This window comes from Chiloscyllium punctatum, chromosome 17 (assembly GCF_047496795.1).
Source record: "Chiloscyllium punctatum isolate Juve2018m chromosome 17, sChiPun1.3, whole genome shotgun sequence".
Lineage (NCBI taxonomy): Eukaryota > Metazoa > Chordata > Chondrichthyes > Orectolobiformes > Hemiscylliidae > Chiloscyllium > Chiloscyllium punctatum.
The window spans coordinates 8,054,987-8,077,717 of record NC_092755.1 but is presented as its reverse complement, the minus strand read 5'-3'; the positions used below and the strand labels follow the sequence as shown (position 1 = coordinate 8,077,717).

The 22,731-nt window shown below is 41.5% G+C and overlaps 1 long non-coding RNA gene across 1 annotated transcript in view; it reads left to right on the top strand.

The window, feature by feature from the left end:
- LOC140487733 (uncharacterized) overlaps positions 1-16,355 on the top strand; it is a 31,100-nt gene extending 14,745 nt beyond the window's left edge. The window contains exons 2-3 of the long non-coding RNA XR_011962912.1: positions 5,680-12,393; positions 16,080-16,355. This is a non-coding gene — a long non-coding RNA (uncharacterized lncRNA). The remainder of the gene's footprint in view (positions 1-5,679; positions 12,394-16,079) is intronic.
- The last annotated feature ends 6,376 nt before the right edge of the window (positions 16,356-22,731 follow it).

Below are 22,731 nucleotides of genomic sequence, written 5' to 3'. Positions count from 1 at the left end.
CTCCATTTAATGCATTCTAGGCCAGTAAAAATGTTCTTGTATTTTGGTGAGTTTTATCACTCCCACAATGACCTACAGGTAGCTCAGGTGCTCCATGCCACACCTCCTTTCGAAAAGCCCCTGGTAATGAATTTCTGCCACTTTCCCATCTGCCTGAATATGTGATCGCCTCCATTTCCTCATCAAGACATCATTTTTAGGTTAGTAACATTTGGGAATGCTTTCCGATTCTACTTCTGTGTGTGCCTTTCAATATATTGCTTCAGTGTTTCATCTTTCCGCTGTAGCTCAGTTAATTTCTCTGAACTGAAAATATCCATTTGTTCGTCATCTGTAGTTGTTTTGTCTCAGTCATTCAATCAAATATGGTCTCTGATAATTCTGCTTGAACTTGCTTATCTGTATTCTTTGTTTTCTTCTCCTGTGTCAACTGGTGGCTTTGTGACTTTGTTATCAGTCTGTTAATGTTCTCCAATTTTTTCATGATTCACATAACAATGATGTTCATTGTATTTTATTTGGAGCATGAGATAATCCATCCACAAGAATGTTGTATTATGGCATTCTATTAGAGTGACAACTAACTTTTCACTGCCCAATTCTAACAGCAGACCTTGTCCCAACAATAGTCTTCACTTCTGACTGAAAAGTCAATGTTTCGGGCAGGACACTCCATGAAAAGCCTATGCCCCAAACGTTGACTCTTCTCCTTGGATATACTGTCTGACCCGCTGTGCTTTTTCAGCGCCACGCTTTTTGACTCTGAGCTGCAGTCCTTTCTTACTCCCTTTCCCTTGGTTGTCTGGTCTGGAATAATCTGAGAGGTACGGATGCCCTTGCAAGGAGTTTTGTGTTCCTGGAACATACAGAGGGTGGAATGAAAAGGTATGGAGACATGCAGCGTTTGTTGGGTTGAATTGAGATGTGGGTGAAGGTATCCCAGTTAGAATGCTGAGATTTGGAGGTGACATGACAAATTCTTGAATTCTGTGTCCTCTCAAATGGAGAGTCCCTAAATCATCCAACAAGTGTATCTTGGGCATGTTGACAGAATAGAAGCATGTGACATGTGAACTTACTTCCTGCATGGTGAGATTCCTACAGCCAGGCAGCTAGTGATGGACCAAAGGGTCCGCTTTAGGAACGCTGAAGAATGGTATGACAGTCTTGAACATCGACTATACATGGAGAGAGTCCCTATTGGCTGAGAGAAATGAATGGGAAGATTTCCATTGGTTTGACATGTGCTGTCAGGGTGACCTTAAATGCTAAAACTAAAGATAATAACTCATCATGACACTCTGTAATTGTTAGTGAGAAATTGGTGATAGAAGTTGTCTCTTATGAATCAGTCTTTTCATCAAGCAGTAAAGTTACATTACATGGAGGCACACAATCTGAAATACATCAGAGCACCTTCCAGCAACTGGAGCATGCTGGTGGCCTCTGACAAAGAAAGTAGTTTCAAGGAAATATGATGTGCTTCACATGGCTACAGATACAGAAATGTACATGCACACATACACACGCACACACACAGACATGCACCTACACAGAGACACAAACAGACACAGTTATGCACACATCCCCACACAGAGACACACACAGACACTCACACACACACACACACACATACAACCATACAGACACAGACACATACATACACAGATACACGCACACAGACACATGCGCACATAGAATTGCAGACACACACACAATCACAGAACAAAATGACATCTTGTGTTAAGACTGAGCAAAGCTGCACTTCAGTCATCACATCTTGACACTTGGGAGGTGATGTGTCATTGAAATTTGAGTGGTTATGTCTCCATATTATTTTTCGGGTGGGATGATGAGTGATATTTTGAGTTAAATGGGGAAGCACTAATACTGTCCATGGTTTTCTCAGGGCAATATCCTCTTCAACATAGAAGATAGGAGCAGGAGGAGGCCATTCAGCCCTTTGAGCCTGCTCTGACATTATCATGATCATGGCTTATTGTCCAACTCAACAACCTCATCCTGTTTACTCCCCCTTTGAACTATTTGCCTTAAGTGCTATATTGAGCCGCTCTTCAATACATTTAATGTCTTGGCATCAACTAATTCCTGTGATAATGAATTCCACGGGCTCATCACTCTGTGGGTGAAGAAATGTCTCCCTCATCTCTGTCCTAAATGATCCACCCCAAATCTTCAGTCTGTGTCCCCTGATTCTAGACACACCCACCATCAGGAGCATCCTCCCTGTATCTACCCTGTCTCGTCCTGTTAGAATGAGATCCCCTCCCATTCGTTTAAACTCCAGTGAATACAATCCTAAGCTGGACAATCTATCCTCGTATTTTATTTCCAAGCAAGGACACCCTTCCTCAGAAAATGAGACCAAAACTGCACACAGTGTTTGAGGTGTGGCCTCACCAAGGCTCTGTATAACTAACTGTAACAACACATCCCTGCTCCTGTACTTGAAGCATCTCACAATGAAGACCAATATAGCATTTGCCTTCTTTACTGCCTGCTGCACTCGCAAGCTTACCTTCAGTGACTGGTGCACAAGGACATGTAGGCCCTGCAGCACACTCTCCTCTCCCAATTTACAGCCAGTCAGGTAGTAATCCACCACCTTACTTTTGTCTCCAAAGTGAATAACCTGACATTTATCCAAAATAACTGCATCTGCCATTGTTTTGCCTGCTCACCCAATCTGTCCAGACCATGCCATTGGGTCTCTGCATCCTCGTCACAGTTCACCCTCCCACCCAACTTGGTATCATCTGCAAACCTTGAGATATTGCATTTTATTCCCTCATCCAAATCATTAAAATAATTGTTAATAGCTGGGCTCCCTGTGGCGCCCCACGAGCTACTGGCTGCCAATTTGAAACGGACCCCTTAAGCCCTACTCGGTTTCCTCTCGACCGATCTGTTTTCTATCGATCTCAGTACACCTACCCCAATCCCATGCGCTTTAATACTGTACAGTGATGTCTTAAGTGGGACATTGTCAAAAACTTTCTTAAAGCCCAAATATACCATATTGACCAGTGCCCCTTTGTCGACTCTGATAGTTACATCTTCACAGAATTCCAATAGATTTGACAAGCATGATTTCCCCTCCATAAATCCATGCTGACTCTGTTTGATCTTGCCACAGCTTTCTCAATGCTTGGCCATAAAGTACTTGATAAAGGATTTGATAATTTTCCCCACTACTGATCTGAAGCTCACTGGTCTATAATTCCTTGGTTTCTCTGTACCTCTCTTTCTGAGTATTGGAGTGGCAGTAGCTGCCCTCCAATCTGCAAAGGCTGTACCAAAATCTAGTGAATCCTGACAACCAAAGCATCCACTATTTCTAGAACCATTTCCTAAGTGCTCTGGGATGTAGATTTATCAGGCCCTGAGGATTTATCGGGTTCAATCCCCTCAATTTCCCAGCAGCATTTCTCTATTAATATTGACCTCCTTCAGTTCTTCCCTCTCAATAAATCTTGGATTCTCCAGGATTTCTGGTACCTGATTTCTATCTTCGAGTCAGAGAGTCCTACAGCACAGAGAGAGGTCGTTTAGCCCAAACTGGTCCATACTGACCAAAATGTCCACCCATGCTAGCCCCATTTCCCTGCATTTAGTCCACACCCTTCTAACCCTTTCCTATCCATGTATTTGTCAAAATGCCGATAAATTTTGCTAACGTACCCACCTCAACCACTTCCGCTGGCAGCTCATTGCATACGCGTGCCAGCCACTGTGTAATCAAATTGCCCCTCAGGTTCCCATTTGTACTTTTCCCCTCTAACCTTAAACTAATGCCATCTAATCCTCGATTCCCCAACCCTGGCAAAAAAGACTGAGTGTATGCCTCTCATAATTTTGTACAAGGTCCCCTCTCAGTCTCCTGGACTGCCAAGAAAAGAAGTTCGAGCTTGTTCAGCCTCTTCTTATAACTCAGACCACTGAGTGCGAGCAACATCCGTATAAATTTCTTCTGCACTCTTTCCAGTTTAATAACTTCCTTCCTCGAGCAAGATGACCAAAACAGAACATATGCTCCAACTGCAGCCTCACCAACCTCCTGTACAACTGTCGTTTTTTGTGAAGACAGAACTAAAGGATGTATACAATTGCTCAGCTGTTTCGTTGTCCTTTGTTATACATTTCCCCAATTTCCATCTGTAGGGACCTACATTTGTCTTCATCAATCTCTTTCTCTTCACGTACTGTGGAACCTTGTCGTCTCAGTCTCCATGTTCCCTGTAATCTTACTTCCTTTTGTACTTTGTTTTCCCATCTTCATCAATCCCTTGGTCCTTCTTTGCTGAATTCGAAACTGTGCTCAAATATCAGACCTATTATTTTTCTTGGCCAATCTTTATGCTTCTTCCTTCAAATGGATACTATCTGAATTCCTTTATAAGCCATGGATTGGCCCTGTTACCCATTTTGCTTTTGTACCAGACAGGAATAAATAGTTGTTGCAGCTCCCCCATGATTTCCTTGAATATTTCCCAATGCCTATCTACTGTCACACCTTTAAGCACCTTCCACTAATCTATCAACACCAACTCATGCCTTATATATCTTCATAGTTTCCTTTATTAAAATTCAGCACCCTAGTCTCCAAATCAGCCGGCTCACTTTCCATCTTGATAAAAAAGTTGTATCATGTCATGGTCACCCATCCCCAAGGAGTCTCACGCAGCTGGATTGGCAATGATTCCCTTCTCATTACACAGTACCCAGTCTAAGATGGCCTGCTCTCTAGTTGGTTCATCCACATGTTGGTTAAGAAAACCATCCCATATGTACTCCAGGAATTCTGCCTGTTAGACATTGTGGCTAATTTGATTTGTCCAATCTAGATGCAGGTTAAAATCACCCATGATCACCGATGTCTCCATATCACATGCTTGGCTAATTTCCTGTTTAATACTATTCCAACATGACCACTGCTGTCTGGGGGTCTCTGTATGACACCCACTAATGTTTTTTGTCCCTTGGTATTTCACAGCTCCACCCACACAGTCTCCACATTGTCGAAGCTAATGTCCGAAAAAGAGATGAACAAAAATACGTGACCAGGAATTGAGATATTTTTGCTCAAATATTGATCTTGGTTTGATGCTAATTAGCCTTGTTGACTTTCAATGAGTTGCTTCGTAAAATCTGGGTCCGCCAGCAGAAGGTGATGAGCTAGAACATTTGTGGAATTGCTTTCTCAGTAAATGAACATAGATACATTTTGTTGAGATTTTCACAGTAGATGCAATGACAGTGCTTCTCCAGCAGTTGGAAGTGAGGGCTGATAGTAGATCCTTCACCCAACACCTTCACTCATAAAAAGTTAAGGCACACAAATATTGACTGAGGCTAGTTAGTTGAACATCATTTATTGAAAAAAATGGTGGAGTCTTTAAAAAGGAATGTTATAGCAGAAAACTGAGAATGGCTTTACAAAATGGAAATCTTGCCTGATAAAAGTATCGGAATTCTTGGAGAAAATGGAGGAAACTGTGATTGTAATATGTTTTGATTTTCTGAGGGTGTTTGATAGCACCCATGGATAAGATTACTGAATAAGAAAGGAGCCTTGGCTTTGGAGGGACTGTATTAACATGGAGAGAGGAGTTTTGAAATCCCAATCAGAAAAGTTTGATTAAGTGTTTTATTTTACAGGATGTCAACCTGTGGAGTACCACATAAGTCTGTTCTGGAGATAACAAAAAAAATTACAAAGTATTTTGATGACTTAGATGAGGAAAGTGAATATATTGCAGGCAAGTTTGCGAATGACTCAAAAGTTGGAGCGGAGACAAGTGGTGAGTATGACACAAAAAGAAGTTTGTGGAGGCATACAGATAGGACAAGAGAGTGAACAAGGAGCTTTGCATAATAATGTAATGTGGATGAAATAAATGAGAACAGACATAAACCGTGAAGTTATGCATTTTAACAGGCAAGATAGAGATTGAATTCAGAAATCTACAGGGAGTCTGCATCTCCGAACCACAAAAAGTTAGCTTTTAATTTCAACTGTCAATAAGGATGGCAAATGTCATGTTGGGATTTGTTTAAAAACTAATGGAATATTGAGATTAGGAACAGTCAGATCGAGCAGCTAATGTGTAGCTGAGGAGCTGCTGCAGGGGTTCGGATTCCCATTTTTCAATCATTGGGATCTCTTCAGGGATAGAAATGACCTATATAAGAGGGATCTGAAATGGAAGGGGACCGATATTCTTGTGGGGAGATTTGCTAGCAGTATGCTGAAGGTTTTAAACCAGTAAGGGGGATGGTGGGAACCAACAAGATTGTGAGAAAAGAGAAATGTTTGAGGTGTGATATGGTGAGCAGTTCTAGGGGTCAAGGCAGATAACAGTTCGGCAAGAGCGAGGGAAGGCTGCGAAACTGCATTTACTTTGATGCAAGAGGCCTAACATGTGAGACAGATGAACATAGGCCATAGATGGGAATGTGGGACAAGTATATCATTACCATTACAGAAATGTGGCTCAGGGATGAACAGGACTGGCAGCTTAATGTTCCAGGATATAGATGCTATAGAATGTATAGACAGAGGAGCAAGAGAGGAGATGGAGTGGTGGTTTTGGTTAGAAAGAACATTACAGCTGGATGTAGAGAGGATATTTCTTGGAGACTGCCCAGTGAAGTTATATGGATGAAACATAAAAATAAGAAAGAGGTGATGACCTTGCTGGGATTGTAAAATGGGCCTCCTAATAGTTAATGGGAAATTTACAAGCGAATATGCTATCTGTAAGAAAAAACGGATAATGATCGTGAATTTTAACTTTCCAAACAGAGTTTGGGGTAGTGTTAAGATCTTGGAAGGTGGAGAAATTGGTTAAGTGTGTACAAGAAAATGTTGTTATTCAATATGGGGATGCACCTACTAGACAGTTCACAATACTTGACCTTCTGTTGGGAACCAAGACAGGGCAAGTGACTGAGGTGTCCACAGGGGCAGGCTTCAGGGAAAGTGATCATAATTCTATTGGTTTAATGATAATGATGAGAAAGGATAGAATTGATTTAAAAATGAAAAGTTTCAAATACGAGTGTGGCCAGTTTCGATGGTATTAGACTTTGAGAAGTTGGTTTGGGGAGGTTATTCACAGGTAAAGGGATGGCTGACAAGTGGGAGGCCTTTAAGAATGAGACAATGAGAGTTCAGTGATGGTATGTTTCTGTTTGTGTGAAGGGCAAGGCATGGGGAAAGCTCAATGATGAGGGAAATTGCAACTTCTGTCCAGAAAAAGAAGGGGGCATTCATCAGATATAGACAGCTGGGATTGAGTGAATCCTGAGAAGGGTATAAGGGCAATCGGAGTATACTTAAACAGGAAATCATGAGGGAAAAAAGAGGACATCAAATTGCTATGGCAAATAGAATGAAGGAGAATCCGAAAAGATTCTAAAATTATTTGAAGGTTAAAAGAATATCTAAGGAGAGAATACAGCCCTTAAAGATCAACATGGCTTTCCATGCATGGAACCACAGGGGATGGCTGAAACACTAAACAAATATTTTGCATCAATATTTACAGTAGACAGGAGCATGGAAGCTAGGGAAATAAATAATGTGATCATAAAATGAGTTCATTTTGCAGAAAAGGAGATGTTGGAGGTCTAAAGTAGAAAAATGGAAATAAATCCTACAGACTAGATTAGGTGTTTCCCAGAACTTTGTGGGAAGCTAGGGAAGAGATTCCTGGACCCCTTGCTGAGATATTTGTATTGTTGATAATCAAAGATGAGATGCCAGAAGACTGGAGAGTGACTAATGGGGCAGCATTATTGAAGAAAGTTGGATGGAAAAGCCAGGGAACCATAAACTGGTGAGCCTTTCACCCCAGAGATGCTGCCAGACCTTCTGAGCGTTTCCAGCAGTTTCTGCTTTTGTTTCTGATACACAGCATCCACAGTTCTTTCAGTTTTTATTTAGTAGTTAGAGAGCATTACGTTTTGAATTGGAGGCCTGTTAGAACATAACAACATCCGAACATAAGAAATACAATCAGGAGGAGGCCATCTGACTCCATGAGTCAGCTCTGCCTTTCAATAATATCGTGGATCATCTTTCAATGGACTGAGACTTCACTTACCCACCCCTCACGATAACCCTTCATTCCTTTACTCTTCACAAATCTATCTTCACCTTAAAATATTCAACAGGTTCGACTCAGCTGCTTCACTAGGCAGGGGATTCCAGAGATTCACAACCCTTTGGGTGAAGACTTTGGCTTAACCAGCTATCCTTAGTAGCCACACACACACAGATGACAAGCAACATGAGTTCGATTGGGACAACACTACTATTATAGGACAAGCCAAACAGAGAACAGCCAGGGAATTCCTAGAAGCATGGCACTCATCCACAGATTCTATCAACAAACACATCGACCTGGACACAATGTACCGACCACTGCAACGAACAGCTGGAACTGACAACCGGAAGCGGCAGATACCAATCAATATAAATACCGGAGGAAACATCACAGAAGCGCTTCACAGGAGGCTCCCAAGCACTGAGGATGTCACCGAGACAGGGGATGAAACGTTTGCAACACAAATTCCCAGCTCGGCAAACAGAACCACAACAACGAGCACCCGAACTACAAATCTTCTCCCAAACGTTGAGCCTCCCAGCTTCTGTCTTATCTATCCCATTTATGATTTTACAAACCCGGTCCCCCATTCTTCTGAATTCCAATGAGTATAATCCCAGTCTGCTCAATCTCTCCTCGTAAGCCCACACCCTCATTTCCAGAATCAACACAGTCAACCTCGTCAGCAAACCCCACCCCAGTGCCATCTCATGTAAGGCGATGAAGAGTGTACAGAGTACTCCAGGTGTGGCCACACCAGCGCCCTATACAGCTGCAGCTCCTAATTTTAAACTCTATCCACTGGCAATGAAGGACATTATTCCATTTGTCTTCCTAATTAGCTGCTGTACTCGCAAACCATACTTTTGTGTTTCATGCACAAGAACACCCAGGTCCCGCTGCACAGCAGCATTCTGTAATTTTTCACAATTTTAAAGTAGCCCACTTTGTTATTGTTCCTACCAAAATGGATGACCTCACGTTTACTAACATTGTACTCCATCTGCCAGACTCTTGCCCACTCACTTAGCCTGTCTATATCCTTCTGCACACTTTGCCCTATCACTCATTTAAGTGGCTTCTGTGAATTACAACACTCTACACTTGGGTCTCTAACTTGAAGCAATCTATCTGAATTGTAAACAATTGCAGTCCCAACCATTGTAAATAATTGCTGTCTCAACACTGATCCCTGAGACACATCACTAGCCACTGATTGTCAACCAGAAAAACACCCATTTATCCCCAATTTTTGCATTCTGTTAGTTAACCATTCTTCTGTCCTTGCTAATGCATTGCCCGTAACACTGTGCATCTTTATCTTATGCAACAGCCTTTTGTGCAGCACCTTGCTGAATGCCTTTTGGAAATCCAGATACACCACGTTCACCAGTTCCCCATTGTCTACCACGCTCGTTATAACCTCAAAGAATTCCAATAGATCAGTTAAAGCTGACTTGCCTTTCATGAACCCATGCTTCATTAAATAAATGTAGGTGTTGCATTTTTGTAAGGCAAACCAGGGCAGGACTTACACAATTAATGGCTGGGCCTTGGGGAGTTTTGCTGAGCAAAGACACCAAAGGGTGCAGATGAATCATTCCTTGAAAGTGGAGTTGCAGGGAGACAGGGTGGGGAAGATGGTGTTTGGCATGCTTTCCTTCATTGGTCATAACATTAAGTGTAGGAGTCGAGATGTCATGTCTCAGCTCTACAGAACGTCTGTGAGGCCACATTTAGAATTATTACAGACAAATCTGGTTGACCATTTCTATGAAGGATTTTGTGAAACTTGAGAGGGTGTAGAAAAGATTTCCAAGAATGATGCTGGAACTGGAGTGTTTAAGGTATAAGGTGAGGCTGAATAGGCTGGGGCTTTTCTTTTCCCTGCAGTGAGAGGAAAGGAGGCTGAGGAGTGGCCTGAACAAAACCTATAAAATCATGGGGGGCATTGATATGGTGAATAGCCAAGGCCTTTTTCCTCGAGTGAGAGAGTCCAAAACTAGAGGACAGCGGATTAAGGTGAGAGGAGAAACGTTTGAAAAGAACCTGAGGGGTAACCTTTTCACGTGTATGTATGGTTAAAGCTGCCAGTGGTAGTGGTGGAGGCAGGTTCAATTACTGCATTTCAAAGGCACCTGGATGGGTGTATGAACAGGTAACATTTAGAGGAAGGTAGGCCAAATGTTTGGCAAATGGTACTCAGTCAGATTGGGATGTCTGGTCAGTGCAGTTGGACCGAAGGGTCTGTTTCTTTGCTGGATGTCTGTATGACTATAATCTTTGTTAAAACTGAAAAAAACCTCTATTCTCACCACAGCTGGAATACTGTGAATTGTTCTTTGGACTCATATCACAAAGAAAAGGTACACTGGAATGTGAGACAATCCACACGAGGTTGAGTCGACTGATCCTGAGGATGCAGGGACTGTCTTGAGAGTAGAGATTGAGTCGTTTGGGCCTATACTCAATGGAACATAGAAGACTCAGTGGTGACATTCTGAAACATCTATTATTTTCAGGAAACTTGATGGTGTAAATGCAGAAATGTTGTTTCCCCTTGTGGGAGAGTTTCGGACCAGGGAGTAGAATCTCTGAATTAGAGGTCACAATTTTCAGGCAGAACAGAATTTTGTCTCCCAGAATGTTGTGAATCTGTGGAATTCATTTCCACAGAAGACTGTCGAGGTTGGGTCATTCAGTATTCCGAAGGCTGAAATGGACAGATTTTGATTTGGTAATTGAATCAATGCTTACATTTAAAACGCTGGGAAGTGGAGGTGAGGATTATCAGTTCAGCCATGATGTCATTGTTTGGAAGACCAAACTCCATTGGCTGAACAAGCTGCTTCTGGTTCCCTATCATTGACCTTTGCTCTAAGTTACTCTTTTCAGAATTATATAGGCCTCATTTAAATTTCGTGTTTGAAGCCCAGCTGCTTCAATCTCTCCTCATCATGAAAAAAGACAGGGATCATCTTTCTCCCTGTTTGATGGCATTGCATTCTGCCTCGAATGCAGTGACTGTATTTATAGTCATAGAGTCCTCCAGTTCTGTTGAATATTTGTCAAACACAACCACGACTGTCACAGAAAAGGTTAAAGACAAATCAAAACTACATTTAAACGACCATATCAAACACACTGTCGGCATGTGTTGCATGGAATAGACACGTATTGCATATTAAAGCTCTCTCAGCACTCATCCATTAAACACTGCAAGGGTTGTTCATAGATGATTTGCGTATGTGCCTGTAGATGATAATCTGCTTGTATAACAAAGTTTCGGTGCATAGTGTTGTTCCCTTTTTATTCTGGTATCAAGCATTTCAAAATCACAAAGACAGTGGGTAGGAGTCCAAGCCCCTTTACACGGCTACATCAAATGTTTTCTGTGAATGTACAGCTCATGTAATGTGCTGGGTAAATCTCCCTCTATATTGTACTGTCCAATGCAATCATGTCAAATATATTTTGGTTTAGACATAGAGTAGAGCTGCGTCCAGGGTTCCCTTAAAAAAAACCCTCCCAGAGTAGGTACGACACAGAGTCGATACAGAATAAATCGACCTCTACAATATTAAACATTCCATGAGATGTGCAGTAAAGGTTAATTATAGTCTAAATAAGCATTGCCCTGAACCATTAAACATTCCTCAGCCAAGAATAATACTGCTGAGATACAATGAAAACGCTATCCCAGTCTTGCAGCCTCATTCCTATCAAGTATTTCCAGATCACTCAATACTCAGACAGATTTTTGAGAAAATCTTGACTCAAATCTCTCTAATGAAATGGATGAATGTGGCTGAGAGGATATGTTGGGGAGGTGTTGGCTTCAGGTTATTAAGGAAAACATCGTCCGATTGTGGAGAGGCAAAACACGGCATCAGATAGAAAGATAAAAGGGGAGAAGGCAGGAGGGGAAGAGAGAAAAAGAGAGACAGAAATATTAGCTGTGCCAATGTATCTCTGAATTATAGATTTTTGACTAAACATGAGAACTGATACCTCTGTCATTCAACAATCATACAACTTATGTATTAAAAAGTCCTAACATCAATTAGTATTGGAATCCATTGAGTTATTTGCATTTTTTCCACAATTCGTGTGCGGTGCTTGTGGGGAAATATAAATTAGGGTTTTGTGGTTCTGTAATCTATTCTGAGAATTCTATTTCTGTGTTTATTTACATAAATGCTTAATTGGCTTCAAGGAAGTGATGATGACAGCAAAGCCAGATGAACAAAGTGATTTGTTGGTAAGATTCAAATCGAAACAAGTATGTTTTAAGAATATTGACCATGTGTAGAAGTGAATACAAAGTAATGAAGACGAATTGCAACATATTTTATTTATTGAAAACTTTTATTTAGGTTAAAAATTCAGTGCTGAAAATTCTGCTATTAAACTTAAATGTTGAACTGGATCTACTCTGAATGACCAATGATTTATATTGTAGTCCGTTTAGACGGTGCAACATCACTCAAAGTGTGTGTTAGAACATTCACATGAAATACATGAAATGTCATCAGGAACTGCCGCAACAATTACATTTAATTGATATAGTTGTTGTGAGGTTTTGTTACACGTATTACTTTCTGGTTCGGGTCAGCGATGAGTCCCTATCCCCAATTGCCCATTGAATAACTTGCTAAAGCCACTTCAGAACACAGTCAATTAACTTCCCAGTGGGTCTGGAATCTCATGTCGGCCAGACCATGGAAAGGTGACAGATGCCTTGGCATTCGTGCAGCAGCTGTTTTTGTATTTTTCCATTGACTCGGGCTACATGGTCACCATTTGGCTTTCTTTCCGATTCCAGGATTTCTTTAAATTCAAATTTCACCCTGGGCAAACGATGGTATTCCAAACCCTGGCCATTCAACATCAAACTGGAGTTCGAGAATCCTGGTCTCATGATATCACCACTGTGAACCTAATGTGGGAAATGCACAGAAAGCACAGAAATGCAATAAATCTGACACTACTTCATGAACAAATATTGGAGTGCAATACTGGCAAGAACTCTTTTGCTGTTCACAGCAACACCACAGGAGACTTTGCATCCAATCATCAATCTTAAATGTGTACCGGGCTCTGTCTGAACAGCCTGACTCACCATAATTTGCATTTTTGAATTCTGCACTGACTTATGAAAAAGTTAGTCACATATCCCAAGAAGGTGGTCATCAGCTACCTTTTTGAAGGTCTGCCATCTTGCTCGGCTAATTATGGTTGATCTTTCTTAAGCTTTATTACAACCAAATGGCTTCTCAGTCGAGACTGTAGTGCTGGAAAAGTACAGCAGGTCAGGCAGCATCCGGAACAGGAGAATCGGCGTTTCAGGCATGAGGCCTTCATTAAGATACCTGATGAAGTTGTTATGCCTGGAACGTTGATTCTCCTGCTCCTTGGATGCTGCCTGACCTGCTGTGCTTTTCCAGCACTACACTCTCAACTCTGGTCTCCAGCACCTGCAGTCCTCACTTTCTTAGTCAGGTTCGGCACAGGAAAGGAACCATCGCCTTTTTGTTGAACAGGTAGGCAGGCCAGGTAGGAAAGTCACACATCCTCCTCTGAAGGACAATACTGAACCATTTCACCTGTTTCAAAACTTTGGTAGGTCTGTGATTATCATTCATTACCCCAGCATTTTCATTTCATACTCTTTCATTAATTGAAGCTCCCATGGTAGAGATTGATTCTGGAACTTTGCTCCAAACCTTTTGATTGCTTATTACATACCCATAGTGCCTCCTCAACCACTTTCTCAAACTGTCATGTTAGCTTGAATGATTTTTTTTATTGACTCATGGAACACGGTGGTTGCTTTCAGTTGTCTGTAGGTGTCCTTCAGACGATGGCAGTAAGCTGCCTTTCTGAAATAACATGTTCCAAAATGGCCTGAGGAAGGGAGTTCCAGATTTTGACCCAGTTACAGTCAAGGATCGATGATATATTTCCATGTCAGGAGTGGTTTAGAGAGGAGCTTACAGTGGTGCTGTTCCCAAGTATCTGCTATTCTTGTCCATTGAGATGCAAGTGGTAGTGGGAAGATACTGTCTAAGGAAGTGGCTAAGTTTCTGCAGTGCAGTATTTTAGATAGTGCATATGGCAGGTATGCCTGAAGACGGGCTTAGGCCCGAAACGTTGATTCTCCTGCTCCTTGGATGCTGCCTAACCTGCTGCGCTTTTCCAGCAACTCATTTTTCAGCATACGGCTGGTACTAAGCATCAGATATGGAGGCAATGGGCACTTGTGGATGTACTGCTGATCAAGTGGGATGTTTGTCCTGGACAATGCCTAACTTCTTGAGTGCAGTTGAAGGTGCTCCTATCCAGTCAAGGGGTGAGCTGTGCTATTACTCTCCTGACTTCTGTCTCTTAAATAGTCAATTGGCTTTGCAAGTCAGAAGGGTGAGTTACTCGCTGCAGTATTCCTCGCCTCTGTCCTGTTGTTACAACCATTGTATTTATATGGAGTGTCCAGCTCAATTTCTAATGAACAATAAAACCCAGGATGTCGATGGTGAGGGATTCAGTGAAGGTAACACTATTGAATATCAAGGGGTTTTGGTTAGATTCACTCCTATTGTCAATGGTCTTTGTCTCGCAGTTTTGTGGTGTGAATGCTATTTGTCACTTGTCAGCTCAAGTCTGGATATTGTCCAGATTTTGTTGCGTTTGAATGTGGACTGAGGAGTCACAGAAAAAGTGCTAGATCAATGCAGATTTCACTTCTGACCTTCTGATGGAGGGAAGGCCATTGCTGAAGCAGCTGAACATGATTGGGCCAAGAACACTTCCTTTAGGAACTCCAACAGAGATTTGCTTTGGCTGAGACGACTGACCTCTAACAAGCAGAGCCATCTTCCAATGTGGGAGGTCTGACTGCAGGCAGCAGGGAGGTTGTCAACTGATACCCATTGAATCTAGTTTTGCGAGGACTCCATAATATCACACTATGTCGAATGTGACTTTAGTGTGAAGGGCTGTCACTCTCCCCTCATTTCTGGAATTCAGTTCTTTGTCCATGTTTCAATCAAGTCTGTAATTCAGTCATGAGCTGAGTAGGCCTTGCATGACCCACATTTACGCAGGTTATTGCTGAGCTAGTGCTGCTTGATAGCACTGTGGAAATCACTTTCCTACACCTAACTCATGATTGAGCATGGATTGATGGGGCAGTAATTCACCGGGGTGGTTTGACCTGTTTTCTGTGCCCAGGACATGCCTGGCCTATTTTCCACATTGTCCATGCCAGTGTTGCAGCTGTACCGGGAGTGCTTGGCTAGCACAAGTCATCAGTATTATTGCCAGAATTTTGTCAGGCTCCATAGCGTTTGCAGTAACCAGTGCCACTCGCCCAACAGTGTCTTGATTTCACGTGGAGCGAAGCGAATTCCCTGCTGACAGGTATCTGTAATATTGGTGATCTATGGAAGATGCTGAGATGGATCAGACAATTGGCACATCTGGCTGAAGGTTGCTGTGAACGCTTCAGCCTTAACTTTTGCGCTGATGTGTTGTTCTTTCCAAAGCAGAGCAAGGGAATATCTGTGGAGCTTATTCCTTCAATGAGTTGTTTAATTATCAACCTTAATTCAGGTCTTGATGTGGCAGCACTGTGGGCTCAGACCCCAGCTTCCTGAATTAATGGTCTAGCCACAATATCGAGGAGAAAGTGAGGACTGCAGATGCTGGAGATCAGAGCTGAAAATGTGTTGCTGGAAAAGTGCAGCAGGTCAGGCAGCATCCAAGGAACAGGAGAATTGACGTTTCGGGTATGAGCCCTTCTTCAGGATTCCTGAAGATCGCTTATCCTTTGTATTTTGTAGATTCTAACAATACATCATATATTCACTTAAATTGTTAGTCTTGAAAATGCTTTACTTCACAGACTTTAGGATATAATGTTCTGTTTTCAATTCTTCTCTCCGACAGGCAAGGTCATCGATGTCACACTGGCTTTCCTCCTCACTAATTGCAAAACCAAATGTTTTTCACCTCATCTTTGAACTTACTGATCAAAATTGCTCCATTCTTGACTAGACCTTTCATATACTCTGCAAACATCAAAGGATCCAGCACCAAGTCATATAATAAGCCACTGGACACAAGATGTCTTCACAATGACTACCTTCAAACATCACCTTCTGCCAACAAATAAACCTTCGATGCATTTGCCAAACTGCACCAGATCCCATGAACCCTTACCTTATTGAAGATGCAAGATCTGGTCAAAAACCTGATTGAAGTCAAGAAGCATTACATCCACTTTTTACACCCGATGTCACATCTCATTGCCTCTCCGGAAAACAGAATCAACCACTTCCGATATGATATCACTTCCACAGTGTCAAGAACAAACGGACAGATTGCTGTAGGTCTCAACATTGTATTCAATTCCATTCCCATTTCCCAGAATGAAACAGAAGAGACACAAGGTTATTTCAGCTAGAGTAAATTATCTGTCAGAGAGATAAGAAGAGTTACCATGCTGAATTTTATTGCTTAAACTTTACTTTTCCAACTTTTAATGAATGCTGTCTCTTAGATTTACTTATTAACTTCCCTCAAGCTTTCTACTTTTAAACATAGGTTTATGAGCGAAACTACATATTGTCATTTAGCTCCTTTCACCCGATGGTAACTCTTCTTATCTCTCTGACAGATAATTTACTCTAGCTGAAATAACCTTGTGTCTCTTCTGTTTCATTCTGGGAAATGGGAATGGAATTGAATACAACGTTGAGACCTACAGCAATCTGTCTGTTTGTTCTTGACCCTGTCAGTGTGTGTTCACCCTCAGAGGTAGGAAGACTGTTTGTGCTGATAATACGGAAAGTAGCGCCTGATGGATCATTCTCAGCTGGCGCGCAACTTCCTGTTTCTATGTGCCAGCAGCAAGCCACACATCTCACTTCTGATCAGAAAATAAACCCAGGGGATGCAATCTAGCGGAAACATCTGCCAATGTGGCCTATATCAGGACACAGAGTGTGAAGCGATCACATCGAAGTGACATTTGCAAATCGACCTTTCGATCTCTGTTTCATGGTCTGATTCCAGGACGTCATTGGACGAGTCTCTCGACCATCGAACAAACTCAATCGATTCACTAACGTCTGGAACATATTGACATGCACCTTATCATGTCTTTGATCTTGTACTCCTTGTAACTCTCTCAGATTTAATGTTCCCAGTTTTTGATTCTGCCTTCTGTATCCATCACCTTCCCAGCCGAATACATTCTGTTTGATCTGTTTCCTAAATTTTGATCAACTAAACAAATAATACAGTTTTGTACAGACAGGTATGTCGGTCTGTCAGATTAACAGAATCAATATATGGAGAGATCACCTTGTCTGTATCTAACTCTGACCGACATTGAATTCAAATAAACCACAGCACTGTATGGTTTCAAACTTTGCAAATCCTCTCTCTTCGAAAGAGCTTGTTCTAACGGTTAATTATTTTCTTGATTATTTCAGAAACTATGACTAAAAATCCCTATTTTTAACAAAGTTTCAAATATTATTAAAAGTTGCACCACTGTCATTTCCTACAGTGAGCTTTGTGGTGTTTAAATGTTCTGATCTAAATTTGCTTCAAGCAGAAGACCTAATCATTGGTTTCTCCGAGTTCCCAGCCATTGTCCTTGCAGTTCCATAATAACTGCAAGCAATTGATAAGCCCCAGAATGAACAGAATGTCCAGGCCCTGTACACATCCAAACGCCATGATGTAGGCCTCGAAGATCTCCGTTTCTTCCTGTCACGCCAACCCAAGCAGTACATGCTCAACCTCAACTACATTTCCTTTCAATCCTCCCACTTCCTCCAAACCAAAGGGGGAGCCATGGACACCTGTATGGACCCCAGCTATGCCTGCCTCTTTGTCAGATATGTGGAACAGTCAATCTTCCACAGCTACACTGATACCATTGCGCACCTTTACCACCGCTACATTGATGACTGTATCAATGCCACCTCATGCTACCACTAGGAGGTTGAACAGTTCATCAACTTTAATAAGACCTTCCACCCTGACCTAAACTTCAGAGGGACCATCTCGGACACCTCCCTCCCTTTCCTAGACCTCTCCACCTCTATCTCCAGTGACCAACTAAACATTTACTACAAGTCTTCTGACTCCCACAGCTACCTGGACTACACTCCTCCCACCTGACCTCCTGTAAAAATGCCATCCCTTTATTGTCAATTCCTCTGCCTGCACCGCACCTACTCCCAGGAGGACCAGTTCCACCATAAAACATCCCAGATAACCTCCTTTTTCAAAAATTGCAATTTCCCCTCCCACGTGGTCAACGATGCCCTTGAACCCCATTCCTCCAATTTCAACAGGGAGCCCTCCTGGTCCTCAACTTCCAATGCACCGACCTTGCATACATCATATCATCCTCCGCTGCTTCCACCGCCTGTAAACAGACCCCATCACTCGGGTATATTTCGCTCCCTACCCCTATCTGCATTCCGGTGGCACCATTCCCTCCGCGACTCCCTCGTCAGGTCCATGCCCCTCCACCAGCCCACTCCTCACCCCTATCACCTTCCTTTGCCACCACAGGAAGTGCAAAATCTGTGCCCACACCTCCACCTCACCTCCGACAAGGCCCCAAATGATCCAGAGAAATTTATCTATACTTCCACAAATGTCATCTGCTGTGTCTGTTTCACCTGATGTGGACTCCTCTACATCAGGGAGATAGGACACTAACTTGCTGATCATTTCAGAGAACATCTGTGGGACACCCGTGCCAACCAACCCCACGGCCCCGTGGCTGAACACTTTAACTCCCTCTCCCACTCCACCAAGAACAGACCAGTCATATTCTGTTCATTTCCAATGAATAAATACAAAATAACTGAGTCTGAATTTGGGATGATATTAACAGGATTCATTTCGAACTAAGCATGAACAGATTATTTTGACATAACAGGTGGAGAGATTCACTTCCTGAAAAAGCAGATCAAGTGATATTATCTGCACCAAACCGAGTTTGGTCAATACTGAGGCAAAAATACAGCTTACAGTCTTGAGTGAAATAAATAAAGAAACTATCTTCACACTGGAACAAGATAGAGTGTATTAAATATGAACGAAGAAGCAAGTATTTTAGGATATAATAGAAAAGTGATTTATAGCATATTGAAATGCAAACAGAGATGTGAATTTGTGTCTCTACATTCATCCTAGCTAAATTAATCATTTCAGAAATGCCTTTGTTAAATTTCATGATTCATTCGTTGGTCCATTCACGAACCTTGTTAGGTCCTTGTTAAATTCTGAACCATTACCTTCCAGGTTCACAGGTTGCGAATTTCATGTTACAGCAAACTGTGAAGTTGTCCACTGTATGTCAACGTCTTAGTTAAAAATATAAGCAATCACAGCTCCAAACATTTACAAAATCTCACTATGGATCTTCCTTGAATCCAAAAAAATTGTCCCTTTGATCAATGATTTCTAACTTTTACTCACATATCTGTTTTGAAGGACGTTTTCAAATAACTTGAAGTGCAAATGGTTCCCATCAGTCGGAATACAGTAACATTTCATGTGTTACCCCACACAAAAAGATATCAAGCAATATTCACGAGTTGCTCTAAGCAAGTCTATGATGGACTGTTTTATCAAACAGTCTATCTTCGTCTATCTTCTGTGCAATGGTCTGAATTTTGTGTCTGACTGCAGATGACACTGGCTGATCTGGGTATAAGTACAGTTTGTGCCTTTCACATTGTGAATGTATATTGCTGACTTTAGTTGAATAAAGTGATGTTGTCTGGCACCATTAATTAGACCATTAATTTCCACATCACAAGCCAGACTATCAGGTGGAATGTATTGATCTCATTGAAACGAATGCTTGGAATATTTCTGGTATGAAGAGCCTCTGAACGAGACAAAGTAGGAAAGATGAATTTAGAGTAGTAGGAAGTTTTCACGACAGAGAGAGATCACTTCGCCCATCGCACCTGTATCACGTGAAGACAGAGCCTTCCAGCCAAGACCCAATTTATAGCATGTTGTCCATAACCCTGCAGGTGATAGCACTGTAAACATTCGGGAACATTGTGTAGGGTCTAATCCATTATCAACATAGATATGATCTCCAATGCTGTAAATCCTGGCTTATGGGGAAAAAGTAGGGGCAGAACTGTATCAATATTCAAACAGTTGGTACAGCCCTGAGGAGCTAATAGGCCCATTTCTAAACGTTGTTTCTCAGGACATTTTGACAATTCTTGTCTTAATATAAACTGACATGAAAAAAGTGCAGACATGTTCCCCAGAAATGCTGACAGCAACATACCTTTATTCAGCCAAGATCAGCAACATGAATTAAGAAAGTTTAAAAAAGAAACTTTCTTTTAAATTATTATTGACAACACGGATTTCACAAAGTGCAAACTACAGAGGGGAATGGTGGAGAGTTGGGTGTGGGCGATGTTCATTGTTCCCTGATGTCTGGTTGCGTCTGTGAGCAACAGATGAACCTGCGAACCAGATTCAGGATGGTATGGCAGGTATTTCAGCAGATATTGTGTACACGGCATTCTCCCATAAATCAGCAATGACACAAACATTTATTTTTGATGGTGTTTGAAGCCAAAGAAAATTGAAAAATATGGTGGGACAAGTTCCTTTCATTTCTTTGAATTGGTATCAAGGGACACTGTCTGTGGACCTGGGGTGGCAGGAGGATCTTAAACAGCAGAATGTGAGGGAACAGAACCACCATTGGAAATCCAGATAGACTGGAACCTTTATCACAGGAGGGTGAGAGTTCGGGGGGGCGACCTCATATAAGTTTATCAAGCCATGAGTGGAAAGGTGAATGGCTCTAATTGACATGATTCATACTGGAAATGTACGAAGCTTTCGTTTCAAAAATATCACATATCAATAAACTCCACCTGATAATCTGGCTAGTGATGTGGAAATTAATGGTCTAATTAATGGTGCCAGACGATGCCTGGGACAACACCTAAAGTCAGCAATATACATTAACAATGTGAAAGGCACAAACTGTACTTTTACCCAGATCAGCCAGTTTCATCTGCAGTCAGACACAACTTAAAATTCAGACCATTGCACAGAAGATAGACGAGCGCTCACAACAGTGGAAATGATTTTGTTTGATAAAAGAATCCATCGTAGACTTCCTCAGAGCAAATCATGTTAACAAACTAGTTCTTTTTTTTGTGTGGGGTAGTGCACGAAATGTTACTTTAATCCGATTGATGTGAACCATTTGCATTTAAGAAGTTATTTGAAAACGTCTATCACAGTAGATACACGAGTAAATTTTACAAATCATTGATCAAAGGGGACAATCTTATTTTGGACTCGAGGAAGATCCATAGTGATATTTTGTAAGTGTTTGGAGCTGGGATTGTTTTCAATTTTTGACTAAGACATTGGTGAATTTTCCCTATGGTGTGGGATTTCAACAATAGGGAACATGTTTTTACAATGAGAGGAGAAAAATTTTAAAAAACATATCAGAGACAACTTTTTACAATGAGAATGGTTTTTGTGTGGGATGATCTTACAACCTTTAGAAGACATTTGGATAAGTAAATGAATATCAAATGTTTGGAAGGATATGGTCCAAGTACACACAGGTGGGATTAGTTTAGTTTGGGATTATGACTGGCATGGACTGGTTGGACCGAAGGGTCTGGAACCATGCTGTATCACAACATGACTCTGACTATTTATCAATTTTTCTCAATATTAAACAGTGCTGTAGTGATCCTCGAATGAACTGTTGATGTTAAGGTTGTGTCTGAGACTCTGTGAATATTTCTTTCAATGAGAGGAGTGACGAGTTCTCCAAGTTACATAACTGAAAAATAAACTTTCCTCCAGCATTGTTGCTGAGTCGATTTGTTTCTGAGGAGGCGGTGGTTATGGTTTGCAGTTTGCTTTCCACCAACTGGTCAACAGTGAGACAAAAAACTTTGATCCACTGCAGAAACTCCACCTGTTTCCAGTAAATGAAACTGGAAACTCAAGGACCCCTTCGGCAGTCAGTTTAATTGCTGCCAACTATTGTATCTGGCTGATTAAAGGGAAAATGAATAAACTAAAGTAAAATCCTACCAAACAAACGATATTTTCCCATTTACTTACAATGGATACATTTCACTTGGCATTTCTTCTTTAAAAAGGAAAGTCACTGAATACAGCATTCACTGTATGACTGTCAGAAAACAGGACATTGAATGCAGTGACGTTCTGGTTAGTTCAGCCTGTTTATTGAGTATCTTTAAAGCTCCTGAATATGAAGTTAATGGATCCAAAATCCCACATTGCAGTAACATTTGTTATCATCTCAAAGTAAATTAGCAAACTTGAATTGGTTCAAACTCACATCACTTGTTACACCATTCTCGGATTCATGCATCTCATTAAAACTGAGTGTAACAGCGAATTTTTACTGATTTTTATGAGTTATCTGCCCCTGTCAGAGCTATCAGTGAGCAGAGACATGTACTGTTTATAACCTCCATCCGTGGTAATGATTATTGTAATACTCTCTAATTTAATCAAACATTCCTGA